Here is a 21,124-nt window from a genome sequence, read left to right on the forward strand (position 1 = left end):
TCCAGAAGAGTTGTGTTTCTAAGGTTATAAGTCCACCGATAGAAATATATCGAGTGCAAGCAAGGTTGGCCTCCTTATATGGGGCTGACCTTTGGGGGCCTAGCCCACAAACGTATTGACCCTCCCTGAAAATAAATTTATTAGACACATTTTAGCTCTGCCAATAAACAAACCCCTGGTACCCCTCAGGCTGGATTAGGGTATCCTCCCAGTGGTGGACTTAATCTAGAGCCAACCATTGCTTTATTGGGAACGGTTATGAAGTACACTATAGGGAGGAACTAAAAGCAGTAATGTCATCACTGGGGGCCTTGGGTAGTATACCATGGTTGTCTTTTGTGAGGGATTCTTTTCGTGCAATGGGTAGGGAGGACCTATGGGCTATCCCAGAAGTTTCCTGTCTAGCTATCCCCAAAAATATTTTAGCTAAGGCATTAAAAGATTTTAAATTGACTAGCCTATTTATTTTATTTCATTTTTAGGATTTATAGAGCGCGTAGTTGCCACAGCGACAAGGCATCCCAGCGCTATCAGAAACCCCAAGGTCCAGAGTCAGTTAGTGAATAACGACAGATATGCTACTTACAGGGGAAAAGCCAGGTTTTTAAGATCTTACAAAATGCCAAATGATTCGATATTACTCTCATGGAGAAAGGGAGTGAGTTCCAGAGTTTCGCGGCCAGGTAACCAAAGGAACGACCACCGGCCCTCTCTCTCCGGATGCGTGGAACGCGTACCAAAGCGAGATCAGCAGAACGCATTGGACGACCCGGCTCATAGTACTCCAGCAGATGGACTAGCTCCAGCGGGGCCTGTCATGCCAGAATCTTATGAGAGTAACACAGTGTCTTGAACTCAATATGGCGATCGACTGGCAGCCAATGAAGTCTCTGAGGCACATGGGCAACTGAGTGCGATCTAGGCAGAGCAACTAAGAGCCGAGCCGCCGCGTTCTGGGCCCTCTGTAGGCGTTTAATGCTAATCCAGGCAACTAGAGCAACAAGTCTAACACATGAGTTTTTGTATTTTAAGTCACATTACCAATTTGAGCAGGTGCTAGATTCAATACAGCCCACAATAGCAAGGAAGTTGTTTCTCCAATTTAGATATGGGACCCTTCCACTCTTTGCAACAACTAATAAGTGGTCGGGTGAAACCCATTACGTCTGTCCTTGATGCTTAGTGGGGTTAGAATCAGAAATTCATGTATTATTCTTCCGCCTGGCATACAAACAGGTTAGGTCCAAATGGGTGATACAATTGTGTAGAAATTTGGGAATTAGGGATTACAGTGTACTCTATAGGATTTTAAAATCAGATACAGATCCAGTTTATGTCGTTGTAATCTCTAAGTTTCTCCTAGCTATGTGGTTTAAAGAAGGCATTTGCTGAAAAGTGATAGTTAGTTAATTGTGACTGCCTAATTTGCAATAAGTTGCCTGGCTTACTGACACTGGATGTTTTTAAGAATTTTAGGACGTGCCTAATAATGTTCTTAAAGTTTTTATCTTAAATTATATTTTTAATTACCTTCTATTTTAAAGAAGTTCCCACTTGTTAAAATCAATGTAGTTTTGTATTCCCCAAATATTTAGATACCAATTTTCCTACAAGAGTTTGTTGTTTATTGTGTTGAGATATGTATTATTGTATTGTAAATGCAAATGTGCTTTTATGGCTGTAAGAGCCGCAATAAAGATACTAATGAATGAATGAAAGTACAAACGTCCGATGAAAAACCACCAGTATACCGGGTACACAGCTTGTATGAATGTGTTAAAGTTACTCAATGTGTTATAACTTGACACCAAAATGAATCATCCAAAGTAAACCACAATAATTATCTCATACTTCAAAAATTCTTCTTCTTAAGTTGTTTACCCAAACAAATTGGTATAAATGGTTTACATAAACAAAATATCAATTGCATTTGACAAATATTGTACAAGCTCATGAATATTCAATGAAAAATGAACATTACTTCAATAATCCTGGGAAATACAGCCATGCCCAATGTATTTCGGGATTACTCAATCCCTTCTTCAGGGAACACTATTGAAAAAATATTAAAAACATTTATGAAAATCCAGACCTTATATGTGACTGCTATATCATATGTACTTAGAAACATCGTTTCTCCTATTCAGGGATGGAACAGAAATCCTCATATGCATGCTTCCCAAAGTAATACCAGAAGAGAAAGTAACTTGAAAAATTTGCCAAACAATATTTGAAAATTCATGCTCTTGGATGAGTAAAAAAGAATAGACCAAAAGAATTGTGAAGTGTTCTCATATGTACATAAACTGGTGCCCCATGTGCCATGCATTTTTTCATTAAGAATAGTGACTAACCCCCAGATTCATAATTGTCCTGTTTTGCGAGTTCTTAATAGCGATTATTAAGGAATCGCTAATAAAGACTCCCAAAACGGGATTCATGTAGAAATCGCAATATTATTTGTTAAATTCTACCAACAACTTTATACACCCGAGGCTATACCAACTAAAGCAGATATCCTACAATATCTTGACAAATATTTAACTCCACCTCGGGCGTTAAATATTGAAATACTTCAACAACTAAATTCAAAAATAACAGTAGATGAAATAAAACACGCAATTGATAATTTACCCTTAGGGAAGGCGGTTGGAGAAGATAGCTTACCCGTGGAAATGTACAAACTTTGCGCACAAGAACTGTTGCCGCTTTTAGAAAAGGTGATAAATTCAATTATTGTTTCCAAGCAAGCTCCACTATCATGGAAAATTGCTAAAATAATCTTTTTCTTGAAAAAGGGAAAACCTGAAAAAGAACGTGGATCATACCGGCCGATTTCTTTACTTAATTCTGACGTAAAATTTTTTGCTAAAATCCTCGCCAATCGCTTAGCCCCTATCATGCCAGATATTGTTAACCTTCAACAACATGGTTTTGTAATGGGCAGAGACACCACTACGCATGTCAATACATCAATTACAGCTTTTGATGTAGCAGAAACCACCCACACCCCACTCGGTATGATTATGTTAGATGCAGAAAAAGCATTTGACCGAGTGGGGTGGGAATATCTGTGGGCAGTATTAAATAAAATGGGAATATCCGGGTCCTATTTAGATTGGGTAAGGTCACTCTACGATGAACCACAGGCTATGATAAGCTATGGAGGTAAAGATTCAGGTAACTTCAAGATCGCAAGAGGCACAAGACAAGGTTGTCCCCTTTCCCCATTACTTTTTGCTCTTTCTTTAGAACCCTTTTTAAATGCCCTCAACGATCAAGTCAATATTACTCCAGTGAATCATGGGGGCATAACTCTTAAAATATACTATATCACTTAAGTGTGTTAGAGCATTTCCAATCTGTGTTGAGTTTACATCTAGATTTAGTCTACGGGACCATTTAGCTGCAATTTTGTTTTCTGTTTCACCCCTGAATAAGAGAAACAATGTTTCCAAGTACATATGATATATAAGTCACATATAAGGTTTGGATTTTCATAAATGTTTTTGTTATTTTTTTAATAGTGGCCCCTGAAGAAAGGATTGAGTAATCCCGAAATGCATTGAGCATGGCTGTATTTCCCAGGATTATTGAAGAAATGTTAATTTTTCTTTGAATGTTCATGAGCTTGTACAATATTTAAGTCAAATGCAATTGATGTTTTGTTTATGTAAAGCATTTATACCAATTTGTTTGGATAAACAATCAGTAGAATAATTTTTGAATTATGAGATAATTATTGTGGTTTATTTTGGACGATTCATTTTGGTGTCAAGTTATAACACATTAATTACCTTTAACACATTCACATGTGCTGAGCACCTGGTATACTGGTGGTTTTCCACCAGAAGTTTGTACTTGTTACTAGGTTGACGGCCATGACACTGGGTTGCACGCATTCCCTTAGTTGAATTTGAATATAGTGATTTTCCTATTTGATAAAAAAAATGGGTGTGCACAGGCTCTATATCATTCACCTTTTAGAAAGTAGCCATTTTCTTACTTAACTGTTCTGTGTGCCTCTGCCAGTTTGTTTAGTGACTGTCTGGTTTTGGAGTGACAGGGGCTGGGGATGTGCATCCACTGTAGACTGCCACGGGGTTGATGTGTGTCTGGACCTTCCTGGATTAATCAGAGCTCAGCCGAATAGACCTTGGCTGAGTTTAGAGTAGTGGGAGTAGACTTCCTTGCACCTGAATAGCGCCTGTCTCTCTTGCACAATGCTGTCTCCACACCCTGTGGTCATCCTGCACCAATGAGGACAGAACTGGTTTAGACTGGGATCACAGACTCTTGCACAAAGAGAATAAAGACAGTTTGGGGTATAAGTATTACCCAGAATTATATTATTTCTGGATTCAGGAGGAACCTTTGCCAAGGTGAAGAGCTGTGAGGAGGAGTACTGCCCCTTTGCTGTGTGTTGTGTGCGGTTGACCTGCAGTTGCTGTTTCCATTAAGGAGAGGACAAAGACTGGAACTTTGCTTTGAACCTGCTTGAAGAAGATCTCAAAGGTCCTGTGTGTGCTGGCCTCCTGTTCTGAAGTCTCAGGGTCACAAAGACTTCCCCCCAGCTCCCCAGAACTCTATTGCTAAGAGTTCTGACCTACCAGGAGGTGCCTGTTCCAGTTCTGGGACTCTGGAGGTTATTCCTGCTGTTTGGGAGCTGGAAGAAAAGAAGAAACAAGAAATTGACGCATCGCTCTTCTTGCAGCTGTTTTTTCGACACAGCACCGTTGTGATAGAAGAATCTCCACGCATCGCTGTGCCTCTGCCAAAAATGATGCAGTGCATGTCGCAGCTGCAAGAACTGACACATCGAGGGATCGCGGCTGAAGGAATCGAAGCAGCACCGCTCGCTGCATTGATTGCCAATGCATCCTGGATTTCCACACATCATACCTGTGCGGCAAGTTTTCCCGACGCATCACCTGCAGATCAGAATAGCCGTGAAGTCGACGCATCACTTCCCCCTACAGACCAGACACGACGCATCACTTCTCCTGTGTGCAGCAGAACTGTGGCATTGCCTCCCCGAGGTCTCAGGATCTGAGACATCTCTTTGTTTCTCAACGCTTGCTGTCCCTGCAGTTGTTTGGCCTGGTAGAATTTTGATGCATCTGCAGGTACTTTGTGAGAAATCATGCATCCATAGCTTTAAATGCACCCTGTTGCTTGAAACCTTTTTAAAGTCACATTCTTATTACATGTATGTTGGACTTTTGTCGTTCTGGTCTTGTTGAGTTTGGATAAAATACTTTATTTTTCTAAACTGGTATGATGTCCATTTGTGATGTTATCACTGTGTTACTGTGTGTTTTGAGTACGAATACTTTACACATTGCCTTTGGGATAAGTCTGTCTGCTTGTGCTAAGCTACCCAGGGGGTGAGCTGGGTATATGTAAATTGTGCATCTCCCTTACCCTGACTAGAAACAAGGGTCCCTATTCGGACAAAGTTACCTACCTCTGCCAACTAGAGACCCCATTTCTAACACACTGTAAAGATAAGCAGAGGATATGTTGCTGACATCAGACCACACAATTCTGCTTACTTGGGGGTTATGTCTCCTTTTTAGCGTGACCACAAAGTAATAGCTCTTCACCTGAAGACAACCAAGTATTTTCTTGAAATTGTTCCATGCTCACTGAAGATGGATGTAAAAACTACCCACCGCGTCTTTGCTGAGAGTGTAGTACTGACAGTAAAGGCTTTTTTTCAACCTATGGCTCCAATTACGAGTTGCACACTACTTCCTATTACCAGGCAGGTAAAATTCTGTATATTTTTCTATCACCCGGTAAATCTGGATCTGGGAAAATGTCCCACTCATGATTAAGTGGAGTGGAATCCCATATGGAGATATCACAGCACTCAGCTCCTAATCAGAGGGTAGGGAGGAGCGTCCTCCTTATGTATTTTGCATCAGCATCCTCTAAAATGGGAAGAAAATAAACAAGTGCCAATCTATAGAGTGACCTCAAAAGAGTGGCATAGATGCACTCCTCTCTAGCCAATAAGTGCCTGGCATCTGTCAGTGAGTGACTTGGTATGTTGTTTATTCGAGTCAGAGCTTTCGAGCCATCGCTGCCCCTGAATAAGCTTTACATTATTCGATCATACTCACCCAGCACGTGCACCAGTGTCATGAGTCAGTCGCTGCTGACATAATCTGGTGCCCTGTCAACAACATGACCATCTAGAAGAGCTGCTTTTCTAACAACAATTGTAGTGAATACAAATACATGGTTGACCCTTCAACATTTTGTCTTGCAGCCCATAATCATTGATTGGTTTGTAATATTGGTAGCGGCCCAGAAGATTTAATAGCGCTAGATCACCACTTTAGCATAAAGAAAAGGTTGGGGGATAACTTATTTGTGCTACTTTGTAGTCTATTTTGAGGGTTTATGTGAACAACTGATATTAACACACATTTTACAACTTTTGCTCATTGTGTTTAAAGTCTCTGGGCCATATTATCAAGAACGGCGATAACTTTATCGCTGCTTTAGCGGCAGGAAACTGCAGCTAAATCGGCGATAAGGAGCTTGATAATATGCCCTGGTGAACTCCCATAGAAGCCCAGGTAAATACCAGAACATGGGCTTCTATGGGAATTCACAAGGGCATATTATCAAGCCCATTATCGCCGCATTAGCGGCAGTTTTCCTGCCGCTAAAGCGGCGATAATGTTTGTGGTGACTTGTGTCACGGGGCAGGGAGAAACCTATGCCACGTAGTGGGGCCTAGTAACACAATAAAGATGCACACGGACACAGTCTATTGCTATGGGCTGAAGAACACGAGCGGTCTCGTGCCCGTTTATTTATACCCTCGGGCGTGCCCGCCCTCGGGGTGTATGCGTGCGTGTATGCATGTGTGGACGGGCCGGGTGGGTCCGTCAGTACATCCCTCCAAACTCACGGATACATAGTCTGGCCTAGGGTGATCCTTGAGCTTTACCCAGGCACCAGGCATAGTCTTTTAGTCCTTGGCTGGGAGTGGGATTTGGTCGGAGACTGTACCTCTGATTCCGTGGGTTGCCGCGGGCTCCCCCCACCTCGGGATGCTCCGCAGGGTCTCTGGGACTTCCCGGTATGACTTCTTGGCTGGCTGCTTATTCATGTTCGGTTCTCGGTGGGGTTACCCTCTCTTCGCGTCAGCATGGCGATGTCTCGGCGAACGCAGGGTCATCATCTTTGTATTCCACGTTTTCCAATGGTTGCTCGGCAGCTTCCCACTCCCTCGGGACTCTCTTGAACCACAAAGTATTTCGTGTGACTGCTCGAGTGCCTCTTACTGCCGACACCATGGTGCCCTGGATGTTGACAATTTCCCATATCTCGGGTTCATACGCGGTGCGATACTTCCAATTCGGGTACCTGTCCTTGAGAACTACTCTGTCACCAACCACGAGGGACATGGGTCGAGCCCTTCGAGCCCGAATGGCTCTATCATTAGTGAGTTGTCTTCTGTTCTGGGTGGCGTTCTGATGCAGCTCCGGTGGATTCCAGGTGGGGCCCGCCGGCACCCAGTCCCTAGGGGCTTTTCGGAACAGGAGATGTGCCGGGGCACATCTGGTGGTGCAATGTGGTGTTTGGCGGTAAGCACTAAGGAATTGAGACAGGAACTCCTTCGCTTCTTCTCCTCTCTCGACTCCAATTCGAAGGGCACGATTCAGGGTGCGCATGAACCTCTCGGCCTCTCCGTTTGCTTGCCGCCACTGTGGAGTGATCTTCCTGTGTCGCACACCTCTTGATGTCAGATATGTCTGAAAGTCTTTTCCTTGAAATGGCGGACCATTGTCCGATTGGATCTCCTCGGGTAGGCCCATCATTGCAAATGTCCGGTCCAATACCAGCTTGATATGTGGGAATGCTGTGGAGGGTACCACTTCCACTATCGGGAATCGTGAGTGAGAGTCTATAAGTACAAGAGTGTTTCTCCCGTCCGGGAATGACCCGAAACCAATGCTCAGCTTCGACCACGGCTCCGGGCACGGGTCCTCTGTGATCACTGCGTGTGGCGTTGGATTCTGGCTCATTATGGTGCATGAGTGACAGTTGTGCACTTCTTCCTCCACCGCTGTGTCCATCCCGGGAAACCACACCTTGCTGCGTAACCGTGCCTTGGTCTTGGACGCTCCCTGATGCTTCCTGTGATATCATTCGGACAAATTCTTCAACATCTCCTGTCTCATCCTGTAGTGGAGTAGGAGGAGTGTCATTCGGGTGGCGCGATAGAAAATCTGCCGGGTTGTCAGCACCTGGTCGGAAGACAACATCAAAGTGATATGTCTGTAGCTGGATGGCCTACCTCTCTATCCGTGGAGGGGCGAGTCTGGCCATCCCTGCGAACAACGGTACCAGCGGCTTGTGGTCTGTGACCACCCGGAACTCGTGGCCATACAGACGTAAGTGGAAATGCTGGCACGCCCACTTGATTGCCAGGGCCTCCCGTTCAATCTGTGCGTAGCGCATCTCCGTGGCTGTCAGCGCCCGGCTGGCGTACATGGTGGGTACCCACTCCCGGGCCTCCGTTTCCTGCATGAGAACAGCCCCGAGTCTGACCGGGCTTGCATCCACGACGACCTCGGTACGCCTGTTTGCGCGGAAATAGGCCATGACTTTGTCATCTATGAGGGCATTCTTGACTGTGGTGAAAGCATCGTCTTCCTTTGCCGACCATGTGCCCGATTGTTCAGCTTTGGTCAGGAGCCAAAGAGGCTCGGAGAGGGATGCAAGGTCGTCCATCGTAGGCGTCAGGTGTCAATCCCTCTTTACTGCTTTGTACGGAAGGCGCATATCAACACACAGGCGGATGGCGCCGGGCTGCTTTGGTTTCGGGGCAACTACAAGGGGCGACACCCAGGGTGTCGGCCCTGATACCTTTTCGATGACCCCCAGGTCTTCCAGCTTCCGAAGCTCCTCCTCCACCTGCGGCCGCAAGTGGAACGGCACCCTCCTGTGCCTCAACGCCGTCGGCCTGACCGTGTGGTCTACGTGCAGCTTGAAGGTTTTTCCTTTCAGGCAGCCAAGGCCCTGGAAAAGTGCAGGAAAGTCTTTTAGCAGCTCCTCCGCGTGTAGCTCATGCACCTGATTCACAGACAATACTAGTTGAAGATCCTCCACTGTGTGGCAGCTGAGAAGGGTCCCTCGCTTTCCTCCTGTAACGTGAAATTTCGCCTTCAGCTCCTGGCCGTTGCTGGCCACCATCACCTCCATTACCCCTCGTAGCGGGAGTGGGTCATTGCTGTCATAGGTGTAGATCTTGTCCTTGGACGGCCAGAGGGGCGGGCGAGGAGACAGTGTGTCGTCCATCACATTTACGGAAGCCCCAGTATCTATTAGGGCAGGGCCTGTACGCTAGAGCCTGTGATTGTAATGTCGCACATCGGTGGCGGTCGCCTCCTGGAACCTTCTCTGCCGACAAACGACAAGAAAAATATGTCATCATCATCGTCTTCTAGGTTGAAAACTGAACATGACGTGTCACTGCAGGACCCCGGGTCTTTGAGCGTTAGCTGCCGTACTCCCTGTGCGGGTCCTCTCGCGCCAGGATTGGAGCGACGACCGCCACTGCTTCGGCACACTTTTGCGAAGTGGTTGAGTTTTCCACAGTGAGAGCACGTCTTTCCTTTTGCGTAGCACTTGCCTCCAGCCGAGTGGTCCATACCGCAGTTGCCGCACGTGGAGTTCTGCGCATCTTCGTGCCGCCTCTCGGCAGTTGTGGCCATCTGCGAATCACGTCTAGCCTCTCTTTTTGACCACAGGCGTGCGTGTCACCGTTCCAGGGCGGTTCAGGGCTGCCTCGATTTCGTCTGCCCGCGCATTGGACAGTTTGTACGACCTGGCGAGGACAAGGATGTCGTCGAGTGAGATGCGGGGCTGTCTGAGAATGAGGCGCCGGAGGTGAACAGATCTGCAGCCTTGAATGAGCTGTGCATGAATTTCTAGCCTTTGGTCAGGTAGTTCACAGGCCGTGGCGAGCTTCCGTAGCCGGGCATAGTAGGCAACGACGGTTTCAGTCTCTCCTTGGCGGGCCTGACGCAATTTGAACCACTCATAGTCGGAGTTGATTTGCGGGTCGAAATGGCCATTCAGGGCATTGACCACACCTGTGTAGTCATCATCGTTGCCTCTGTCCGGTAGTGTCTCGAAGAGGTCGTAGAGTTCCGCTCCGCCATAGCACATAAGCAAAGACCGTTTCACTTTCCCTTCCGTTTCCCTGACACCGACGAAATTATGGTCAAGGCGGCCGATCCAGGAGCGCCATCTTGCCGCTGCAGTGGATGGGTCCGAGAGTTCGCTGAATGGTGGCAGCGGGGCAGCGGTCTTGTGGCCGGAGGGGGCTGGCGTGTTGGGCATGGCGTGGATCTGAGCATGGGCAGCAACCTGTTGAGGCGCAGGGTTCTAAAGCACAGCTTGCTGGTGGGCTGGTGCAGTTGACGGCGCGGCGCCCTCAGTGGCAGCGAGAGTGCTAATCTCGTGGGCTGCCCGGCGCGTGGCTCAGCGGGGGCTCAAGGTGCGTTGGCGCTGCTGCGCTACCGCTTCTGCTCCCTCTCTGGGCAGGTGCAGGACACGCTGGCACGTTGCGACAACAGGATGGTAGCCAGGGCCCTGGGGGCGCGACTATGTGCTTGGCGTGGCTCTGGGTGTGGTGCCGGGGCAGGGGACACGATTGATCTTGCAGCACTGCCACAGGCCTGGATTAGAGCGCGAGGGTGCAGCTCCACTGTTGTGTTGCCCCTCCTCCTCCTCCTCGACAAGTCCCCCAGGCAGTATTTATATCTCTGGCCAGTTGAAAGGGGGAGAGTGGAAATGCGGGCCACTGAGGAGGGGTTCTGCCTGCGGGCCGGGCGCTGGGCTGCGGGCAATCTATCCCGTGGGGGGGTGCTGGGGCACACACACAGAGACCGCCGGACTCGTGGGGCCGAGCCAGTCCCCCCGTGCGAGAATGTGGGACGTGCGCACGTGGGCGCGGGTGAAGATCCAGGCCGCAGAAGGCGGGGCGGGACCAGTGTTCAGGGCGCGATGCGGCACTAAGCAGGGAGGCAAATACGGGCAAACGCCTCCCCCCCAGGGGGGTCTTACCTTAGCGCCGTGCGAGGCGCGATGGTCGGGCCAGATAATGCAGGCCTCAGGGCACAGACGGGTGCACTCGAGCTGCGGGGTGGGCACCAGCGATGGTCGGACGGCTGCATGGCTCAAACGCGGGGGCGTGAGCACCACGGACACAAGGCTGACACGCCAACGAGTGTCCGCTAGGGCGACGCGTGGGGTAGACCCACCTCGTCGCCAATGTGGTGACTGGTGTCACGGGGCAGGGAAAAACCTATGCCATGTAGTGGGGCCTAGTAACACAATAAAGATGCACACGGACACAGTCTATTGCTATGGGCCGAAGACCACGAGCGGTCTCTCGCCCGTTTACTTATACCCTCGGGCATGTCCGCCCTCTGGGTGTATGCGTGCGTGTATGCGTGTGTGGACGGGCCGGGTGACTCCGTCAGTACATCGTTATCACCGTTGTTGATAATATGGGCCGAAATTTTAAAATCAGATTGAAGCATCCTTTTAAGTAAAAGTGCGGAAATAGTTGTCACGTGGCACTGCAACAGCAAAGTTGCTGCCTTTATTGGAGGCAACAAAGACAACAGCCAAAGATCTTGATGTAAAACATTAAAAAAACTTTGCTGAGGACTTCCATCGTGTTCTTGGATGGTGTATGTGACTGCTCCATGTAGGACATAATAGGTGGCATGTCGACTAATGCATGGGATGGCAATTAACCTTTTGAATGCTATGGGGATTTTTCCCCTGTGCTGGAAAATCATGATTACCATTATTCATGACGAGCTGGGCTCGTCATGAGCGTAGCAGGAGGCTACTGCATGACGAGCCCAGCTCGTCATGAGCATCGAAGGGGTTAATGTAGGTCTGCATCAGGTTTCGAGTTAGTTCATTATTAGGCGATGCACATAAGAGATGGTGCTGTCCACTTGCCTCTTTTTTATATTGCGGCATAGCTGAACGGTTTAGTGCATTTACTCTTTTGGACCATCCTGTGAAACTGGTGCACAACCACTGTGTAAAACGACATGCCTCTCATATTGGACCAAAACTTCTAATTTTCCGAATCATTCTCTTTCTCCCAATAAACACTGAAAGAGTGTGAGGGGGCAATATTTTGGCAAGCTTCAATTTATAAAACTATTTAAAGGGATGGCATAAGGCTGTTTTACATATTTTGTTAAGAGGGCGTAGCTTGCTGTTTGTGGATTGCAGCATTTCCAGCACCTCTAAAACAACTATTTACGCTCTACTGAAGATGGACAACAGTCCTGAAACCAGGGCTGGCTTTAGCGCTCACGGCACCCAGCGTGGCAATCTTTTTTGGCGCCTCCACCCCTATTAACTCCTCGGATTCCCTCACTACCACTCGGTCCACCTCATCTCTCTATAGCCCCTGTACTTTGTTGTAAAGTGGTGGAAAAGGCTGGCTTTACTAATCCACTCAGCTAGCTACATAAAATACAGATATGTTCTTTGCAGCAGGAATATTAACCCTCGGCGCTACTTCATGGGGAGTTAACACTGACACTAGACAAAACTCCAATCTCTCGCTCTAGTAGGAACATTATTCACAAGAGTTATATTGACATTTATATTTATACCTGAAATCTGGGCACACAAGGAACTCTGCAGCAGTTGCTTTTAAATTGGAAGTTCTTGCTAAAAATGTGGTGTAGATCATTATAATCCGTGATCATTCTTACTGGTTGGTGCTGATCTTGGACCACAGCGCGAGTGCGTAGTGTCTATGATCTGGTCAAAGATGCCAATCTGTTCTCAGCTTTCCTGATGATGTAGGGTTTATAGGCTCTTTTCTTGAATCTTTGTTTCATGTCCATAAAATAGGTTTGAAATTCTAACTCATCACTGCAGTTCCTCCTGGTCCTCAAGAATTCCCCATAGGGGATGGCACTTATCTGGTGAGAGGGATGGGAGCTCTATGCATGCAGGATTGCATTACATGAGGTTTCTTTTTTAAAGAGTTTGCGGTGTAACTGATCATCTTTTGTGTAAAATTCTATATCTAAAAATGTAACCTTTGAGGTGCTGGACTCCATAGTGAACTTTATTTTTAGGCTATTCCTGTTTAAATGTGCATGGAATTTATCTAACTCGTCCTGTGTGTCTGACCACAATAAAAGACAGTCGTCTATGTGTCGACCCCAAAATATGATAGAATCGATCCATTGTGTACCTTTGCTGCCCCAAATCAAGTCTTCTACCAGAGTGCCGATAAACAAATTGGCAAAGGAAGGTGAAAATTTAGATCCCATTGCTGTTCCCCTCATGTGTCTATACCATTGGTTTTCAAACAAGACAAAGTTGTTGTTCAAGATAAGTTCCATCATTGAGGTAAGCATGTTGGTGTGCTGCCAAAGGGTGGCAGGTCTGTTACATAAAAGTCTGGTCAATGCACATAATCCTAAGTCGGGTTCAATGCTATTATACAGAGATACTAAGTCCTGGGTTGCAAGAATGGTGCCTAGCTGCCATTGAAGGTCTGATAACATGCTCAGAATATGCTTGGAATCTTAGATGTACGAAGGTAAATTGCGTACCATAGGGCCGAGAAAGAGATCGATGTACTCTGCCAATTTTTCGGTCAGCCCTCCCATCCCTGAGACAATAGGTCTACCCAGGGGAAAAGGCAGGTGTTTGTGGACCTTGGGAAGAGTGTAAAGCCATGGATATGTGGGTTTGAAGACCTTCAAATATAAGGCTTCATCACCATTGAGTAGTCCAGCCGTGTGCCAAGTGGTCAAATGTTTGTTGAAAGCTGAGTGTGAACTGATTTGAATTTGGTTAATGCGCAAAATTTGTCACTGGATTATCCACATGCTCTCTTTGTTGTAGGGGGGACTTTAATGAGAAGTTAGTGCTTAAAAGTGTTTGATGATTCCTTGAAAGAGCAGCTGTTGGCATTAAATATCCCCAATCTTATTTTTACCGCAAGTACCACCAAAGGCGATCTGAAGGGGCTGCCTTGCTTGTTTCAGCAGAACTTGATTAATGGTAACGGACACTGTAATTAGTTTATACCTGCCACTAGAGCCTTTAACTATGGTAACAGTTGTATGCTCATTGACTACGTATCTGTCCCAATTTACCAGTTCCATCTGGTAAAAAATGTAAAGTTCTTAACTTAGGATCCAGTGTTTATAATGCTCTTAGCCTAGAATTTAAAGATCCCTTTGTGTCTCGAGTAAACGTAACCTTGCACCCTGAGGTAGTTTACCATGAAGAATTTAGGTTTTGGTCACAGAAGACTCACTCCAGGCTCTATCTCCAATTGAATTTGAGCTCCGAGACATGGAAGTAGGAGTTAATGATATGCATGGTACAGCAGATTGATGAAGCAAATATTAGCCCATTTCAAACTGTCAAAGGGTGGTCCAAAGTCAATTTGTGGAAGTAGAGAAAAGTGGAATCACTGGTTTGACGATGATTGTTGGGAGGGAAGAAGAACTGTGAGCAAGTGGCATTCATGCTTTAATACAAATCCAAATAATGCGAGTATAAGAGAAGCGATGAAAGCTTGAAAAATTGCATATCATAACTTATGTGCCCACAAAAGAAAGGAAATTTTTAAAGTAAATTGAGAACAAATGTTAGCGACAATTGCAGGTAAGAATAGTAAGCATTTTTGGTGGCTGATGAATTCAGTTACTCTTACTTCACCATTTTCCCTTGAGGCACAGATAAGTGAGGGTGATTGATATACTTTTGTCCAATCCCATAATAGTAGTGAAAACTCAAGAAATTAGTCAGTGACCCCAGTTACTTCCCAACCTGATATAGAGGCTATCGCAAACTCCACGACAGCAGTGATGCTGTCCAAAATGATATGTAATATTAAATCCTTTAGGGCTTGTGGTCCAGATGGCCTCCCATCTGTTATCTTTAAGAAGGGGCCAAATCTTGAATGGGTTCTTCAAGTGGGTAACATCTACAGGTATTATACCAGATTGATGGAAGGGAGCCAAATAGAAGCCCATTCATTAAAGTGGGAAACTGACCAGCCAGCCAACTACCGTCTGATACTTTTGTTGGATATCACTTCTAAGCTATTTGGTCAAAACCTTTTAAAGCACCTTGCCACTTGGGCTTTTGACACCGGATTGATCCCTGTGGAGCAGGAAGGATTTGTGGCGTGTTGCAAGGAGGTCAATGGAGTTGGTAGGTAGTCTCTGCTGCTGCTTCGTTGGCTTCCAGGTGGCATTCAACAGGATGGACAGAGGGATGCTACGGCGTAAACTCTGACAGTGGAACACCACCATCAAAGTCTTTATTTCGGTTTTAGAGTACCATAAAAGAGACAAATAAATAAATCAAAATTAATAGCATTCCAGATAGAGGAAAATACAAAATACTCCATATGCAGACTACTGAGAATAAACTATTAGAAAATTCATAATACAAATGTACAAGTGCAAAGACGATCAGAACTAGGCAGATCTCAATATTAAGTACTTCAACCTATCGGGACACAACCTAAAGTGCAAATGCATTAAGAAATATTATTTATATCTCGACTGCAAGTGTGTACGGCCCGATTAGGCAACATCAGCCATTTTAAAACCCCTGCCCCAAATAGCCTATAAAAGGGATACAAAGCTTAACATATAAAAAAAACTATTATTTACAAAACAGGTAGACCAATTTAAAGACACAGCCATCTGGACTAATCATTATTATTTCCGTTTATTTTGTCCATGCCAGTCGGGGGGATAGTTAAAGCCCTCCTTCTAATATCCCAATACTGACCGTCAAATTTTGCAGTTGCACAGGCACAGAGTATGGGTGTGAGTCCCGAGTTGTCTACATACCGTAGCTAGCCAATTCCTCCTGAGTCTAGCATAAGCAACACAAGCCAAAAAGACATGGCCTATTATTTCATAGGGGCATGAACAGGAGGGACAGCCCTTAGGCTGGAGTTTGGTTATTGTCCAAGAATTAGTGAAGGCAATGATGGGTAGACTGCCATGTCTGAACTGAGTGTACAGTTTCCTATCTGCCGGCTCCTTAATAAATTCAAAATAGCATTTTAGCCGGCTGATGGATTTCATATCAAGAAAAACATCAGTTAAACTGCCATGATGAATTTCCAAGAAACTCCTCTGTTCTAGCCATGGCCAATACTGAAGTTTTATTTGATCTCTAGAGTATGTGGGCGAGAGATCAGCAAGCTCCTTGGACAAGCCTATGCCTGCCCGGATGGTGTCTATGTGTTTAATCCACCCAATTTTATGGTTTTTGTCCAAAGTAGAAACTTCGGTGAAAGCAGCGGCATAGGGAGCCAGGTCTGTGGTAGTGACCAATCAATGCCAAAAGAGCAGTGGGCGTAAGGTCACCTGGTCATTAATAGACTTGACACCCAAGTCAAGTTTCAAGGGGAGAAGAGGAGTACTTTGGGGGAGAGATACCATTCTCCTAAGGAACTTGTTTTCCACATTGAAAGAGTGTTTATGTTTACTGAACCCCACAGTTCTGCCCCATAAAGCACACTACTCACTACCTTACAACTGTACAGTTTGAGAGCCGGGGTTACAGGGTTGGTGTAAGAAAGGCAGTGCTCCCTCCAAAAGGCCCCAGTTAACTGGGAAAAGTTAAGGTACGCCTTCTCTAAATGATTCTTCCAAGCCATTCCCTCGGATAACTTGAGTCCCAAATACTCAAAAGAACCAACCCTCTCAAGCGGAACATTGTCTCAAACCAAATTGCCTTTAAAGATTTGTGGGGATTCAGCATCATCAACTTTGTTTTAGTAGTATTGATGATGACCAGATCCCTCATATCACAAAAGGCCCTAAAATGATTTAAAAGTTTTTGTAGGCCCATGGGGGTTTTAGACACCAAAAGGATATCGTCCACAAACAATAATATGTCTATTTTGTGATTTGCCAGAAAGGGGGCATCGGCCGGGACGGAACACAAAAGATCAGCTACTTGATTTACATATAGCGAAAAACAGGGTGGGGGCCAAGCCACACCCTTGGCGTACCCCCACCAAATCTTAAATGGCTTGGTGGTTTGCCCCTGATTTCCCCACCTCTCACAAGCAACACTGTCCTCATGTAGCCTGATCAATGGTTCTAGAATTCCCAGAGACATTCCCATGTCCCGAAGGGTTTGCCGGAGTAAACACCTGGGGACTAGGTTGAAAGCTGTTTTGAGATCTATAAAGGGAGGGTATATACTGCCTTTACCCAGCACAACTACCTTCCAATACAGCAAAACAAGGAGAAATGCCTGATCAACAGTGGAACACATCCAAGGCCCTGTTTGATCTCCTGCTAAAACTACATAGTACACACTTGGTACATGTTCTTCTTGAAAGGGCAAGTAGCCTGTCAAGGAAAATCTCGGTAGAGAATAGCTTACTTCAGGGATGCATTTGTGTTCTTCAGTTTTTTCATAGCTGAACTCCTCCCGGTACAATTGCTACCCATAGTTTCTCTCCTAAGATCGGGGGTAGGCAGACTAGTTGCCTTATGTATGTGGACGACCTGGTGTTGATGGATCTTACATCCATTGGAGTCTAACCCAAATTAAATGCATTAAGCTCTTATTGCCTAGAAAATACATTGATGCTCAATATTTAGAAGACAAAAACCCTGTTTTTTACAAAGCAGAAAAGGAGATTCTCTTGTTTTCTCAACAATATGTAGTTGGAGCAGGTCCAGGAATATTTGGGGATGACATTTTTAGAAGACTTAAGATTGGACAAACATATGGCTGGTCAAAGATTTGCATTGATGACTGAAGTGAGTGGCTTCAAACAGTTTGACAGCAAATACAGTAGTTATACCTTTGAGGTACTAAGTAAAGTCATACTGGTTAAGATAATTCCCCAGGCTCTGTATAGAGCGGAAGTGCTGACAATGGATAAACGGATTACTAGAAGGGATTAGAAGGAAGCATCCTTAAATCAGTGCTTGAACTTCCAAAAAATGCAATGATTCAAACTATAAGGTGGGAGTTGAAAACTGTAGCCTGGAGTAGGCTGATGCAAGGGCCTTGCGATTTTATTTTTTGATTAAACATGGATGCCCCTATAATAAACTATCTGTGTTAATTCTCCCTGAGGTAATGTCAATCTTCCCTGGTAAAAGAAACCCAGAGTTATTATGGACTGCTTAGGTGTCTCTGATATGTGCCTTGAAGGGGCAAAGTTAAACAAACTAGTCAAATAAAGAGCACTCAGGCTCATACTGAAGAAACAATCTGGAGCGATGATCTTCAGTACTTGAGGAACACAAGATCTGTTGTTACCTTTCTATTATCCCAAGAGGGCACTGAACTCTTTCCGTATTTATACAGAAACCTAGATAGGACTTTGCAATATGAAATTTGGCTTCTGAGGGTGAGAATTTATCCATGGTGGTGGATGCAGGGCTGAAAACACAGATAGTCAAGAACCATGATCTGTGTGCTTGCAAGCGAGGTGAAAAGTATTCAGTGAGCCACCTACTGGTGGATTGTGTATTTTTCTTAGCGGAAAGGAAGAAGATCCTATTGGCAGGTAAAAAAAAACATGGGATACTGTTGAGAGAAATGGGGTTAAACATGGCATGTGGTTTGTGACACCAAGATGCATCCATTGCCATATACCAATATTTGCACAAAATTGTATCATGTTATGCCAGTATTTCCTCTTCTGAGCGGCTCTAGATTAGCATTGAAGTCCTGACTTGGGATACTGGAATGATCTTTAAATTAACGGGGAAGGTGCCTACTACATTAGGAAGATGCCCTGGGTATGATATTGACCTTGAAACTGGATTAATAGGACCCTTTAGTAAGGCCAAACATGTTTAAGGCTTTGGAAAATGTTGCTGTGTACAATTATTTTATTAGTTATATATGAGATTTTATGCTGTTCATATTCAGAGAGGGCCACTGTTTTTACTTGAATATGATATGTATTCCTATGAAAGTGTTTTTCTGTAGCTTCACCTATACTGTACTTTTAAAAGGTATTTTAAATATGGATTGTCCCCTTGTCAGTTTATGCTATGTTGGCCTTGCACAATGCACCTTTGCTACCAAAGCAATTGAACTAGTTTTGAATCTTAATAAGTTAAAGCGATGCACTTCTAAATATTTTGATATGTATGGCACAAATGGATTACAGATCCCCCCAAGTTGCACTTTAGTTGAGACGGTATTTTATATACCAATTTATATTTATTTTTATGTCTATGTTATGTGCTGGCTGCATTGATATGGCTAGGTCCTATTTATTGGAGATTTTATGATCTTTCTAATTGTATGATAGTAATGAATTGGAAAACCTGTTACATTTCTGTAAGACTTATTTCCTAACTTGATTTTTTTTGGTTTGATTTGCATTAGGAGTTAATTATAGGCTGCTTACATTTCTTTTTGACTCTACTGTTTTTTAATTTGCTTTTATGGCTGTAAGAGCCGCAATAAAGATACTAATCAATGAATGAAAGTACAAACTTCCGATGAAAAACCACCAGTATACCGGGTACACAGTGTGTATGAATGTGTTAAAGTTACTCAATGTGTTATAACTTGACACCAAAATGAATCATCCAAAGTAAACCACAATAATTCTCTCATTCTTCAAAAATTCTTCTTCTTATGTTGTTTACCCAAACAAATTGGTATAAATGGTTTACATAAACAAAATATCAATTGCATTTGACAAATATTGTACAAGCTCATGAATATTCAATGAAAAATGAAAATTTCTTCAATAATCCTGGGAAATACAGCCATGCCTAATGTATTTCGGGATTACTCAATCCCTTCTTCAGGGGACTCTATTGAAAAAATAATAAAAACATTTATGAAAATCCAGACCTTATATGTGACTGCTATATCATATGTACTTAGAAACATCGTTTCTCTTATTCAGGGATGGAACAGAAATCCTCATATGCATGCTTCCCAAAGTAATACCAGAAGAGAAAAGTAACTTGAAAAATGTGCCAAACAATATTTTAAAATTCATGCTCTTGGATGGGTAAAAAAGAATAGACCAAAAGAATTGTGAAGTGTTCTCACATGTACATAAACTGGTGCCCATGTGCCATGCGTTTTTTCATTAAGAATAGTGACTAACTGACTTAAGAAAATTCTATGAGAAACTTACTTTAAAGCTGTGAGTTAACTGAAAACACAAGAACAATTATCCAACACGATTTTCGCAGCTGCTAAATGAAATAAAAGATGCCATCAGTGTTTCAATGGTTTATTCGCAGAAGAACCATTGTTCGCATACACACACAGTAAAAATATTAAAGAAATGTTGTCATCAACAAATGCAGCACAGCATAAAGAGTTTTCAGGGATGCGTAAATACTACAACTGCGTCAATTGCAATAACGTGATCATAGGCAACATCATTAATCACCCACACTCAAGCAAACTCATCACACTTAAATACAATGGAGATTGCAACTCAAGAAGCGTCATTTATTCCATTAAATGTCTGTGCGGACTTCTCTATGTAGGTAAGACTTCTCGCAGGATTAAAGTTTGGATTACAGAACATAAGAGCACTATCTGCACTAAGAGAACTAAATCACAATTTTAACACACTGGATAGAGCATCATCACACAATTGCCCAGTTAAGACTCATGATTCTTGAAATATTAGTTCCCAAACCAGGTGTGGATAACGCTAGAGTGCTAGCACAAAGAGAAGTGTGGTGGACAAAATTCTTAAGACGTTAATGCTAGGAGGACTTAATGATAAACTTGAAATGCAATGTTTTCTGTAACTTCCCTCCAACAGATCAAGCTGGGTGAGCTCTTTGATGTAAACATAATTCAGTAATTATCATCATTTTCAGTATTTAGATTGTGAATATGCAATCCTCACAGCAATCATTCACGTTCACCGGGTGTCTTGGTGATAGAGTATTATCATGTTGGATTAGTCATATTCTTTTACAAAAACAACACTGTCACTCTTATGTGTTTGCTTTTTCATTTGTTTGTTGTTTCGTTGACAGTCAGCCCAGTCAAATGGCCTAAGTATAATTTAGGAACACAATTGTGCTAAGCAGCA

Source organism: Lissotriton helveticus, chromosome 8, assembly GCF_964261635.1.
Source record: "Lissotriton helveticus chromosome 8, aLisHel1.1, whole genome shotgun sequence".
NCBI classification, from domain to species: Eukaryota; Metazoa; Chordata; class Amphibia; order Caudata; family Salamandridae; genus Lissotriton; species Lissotriton helveticus.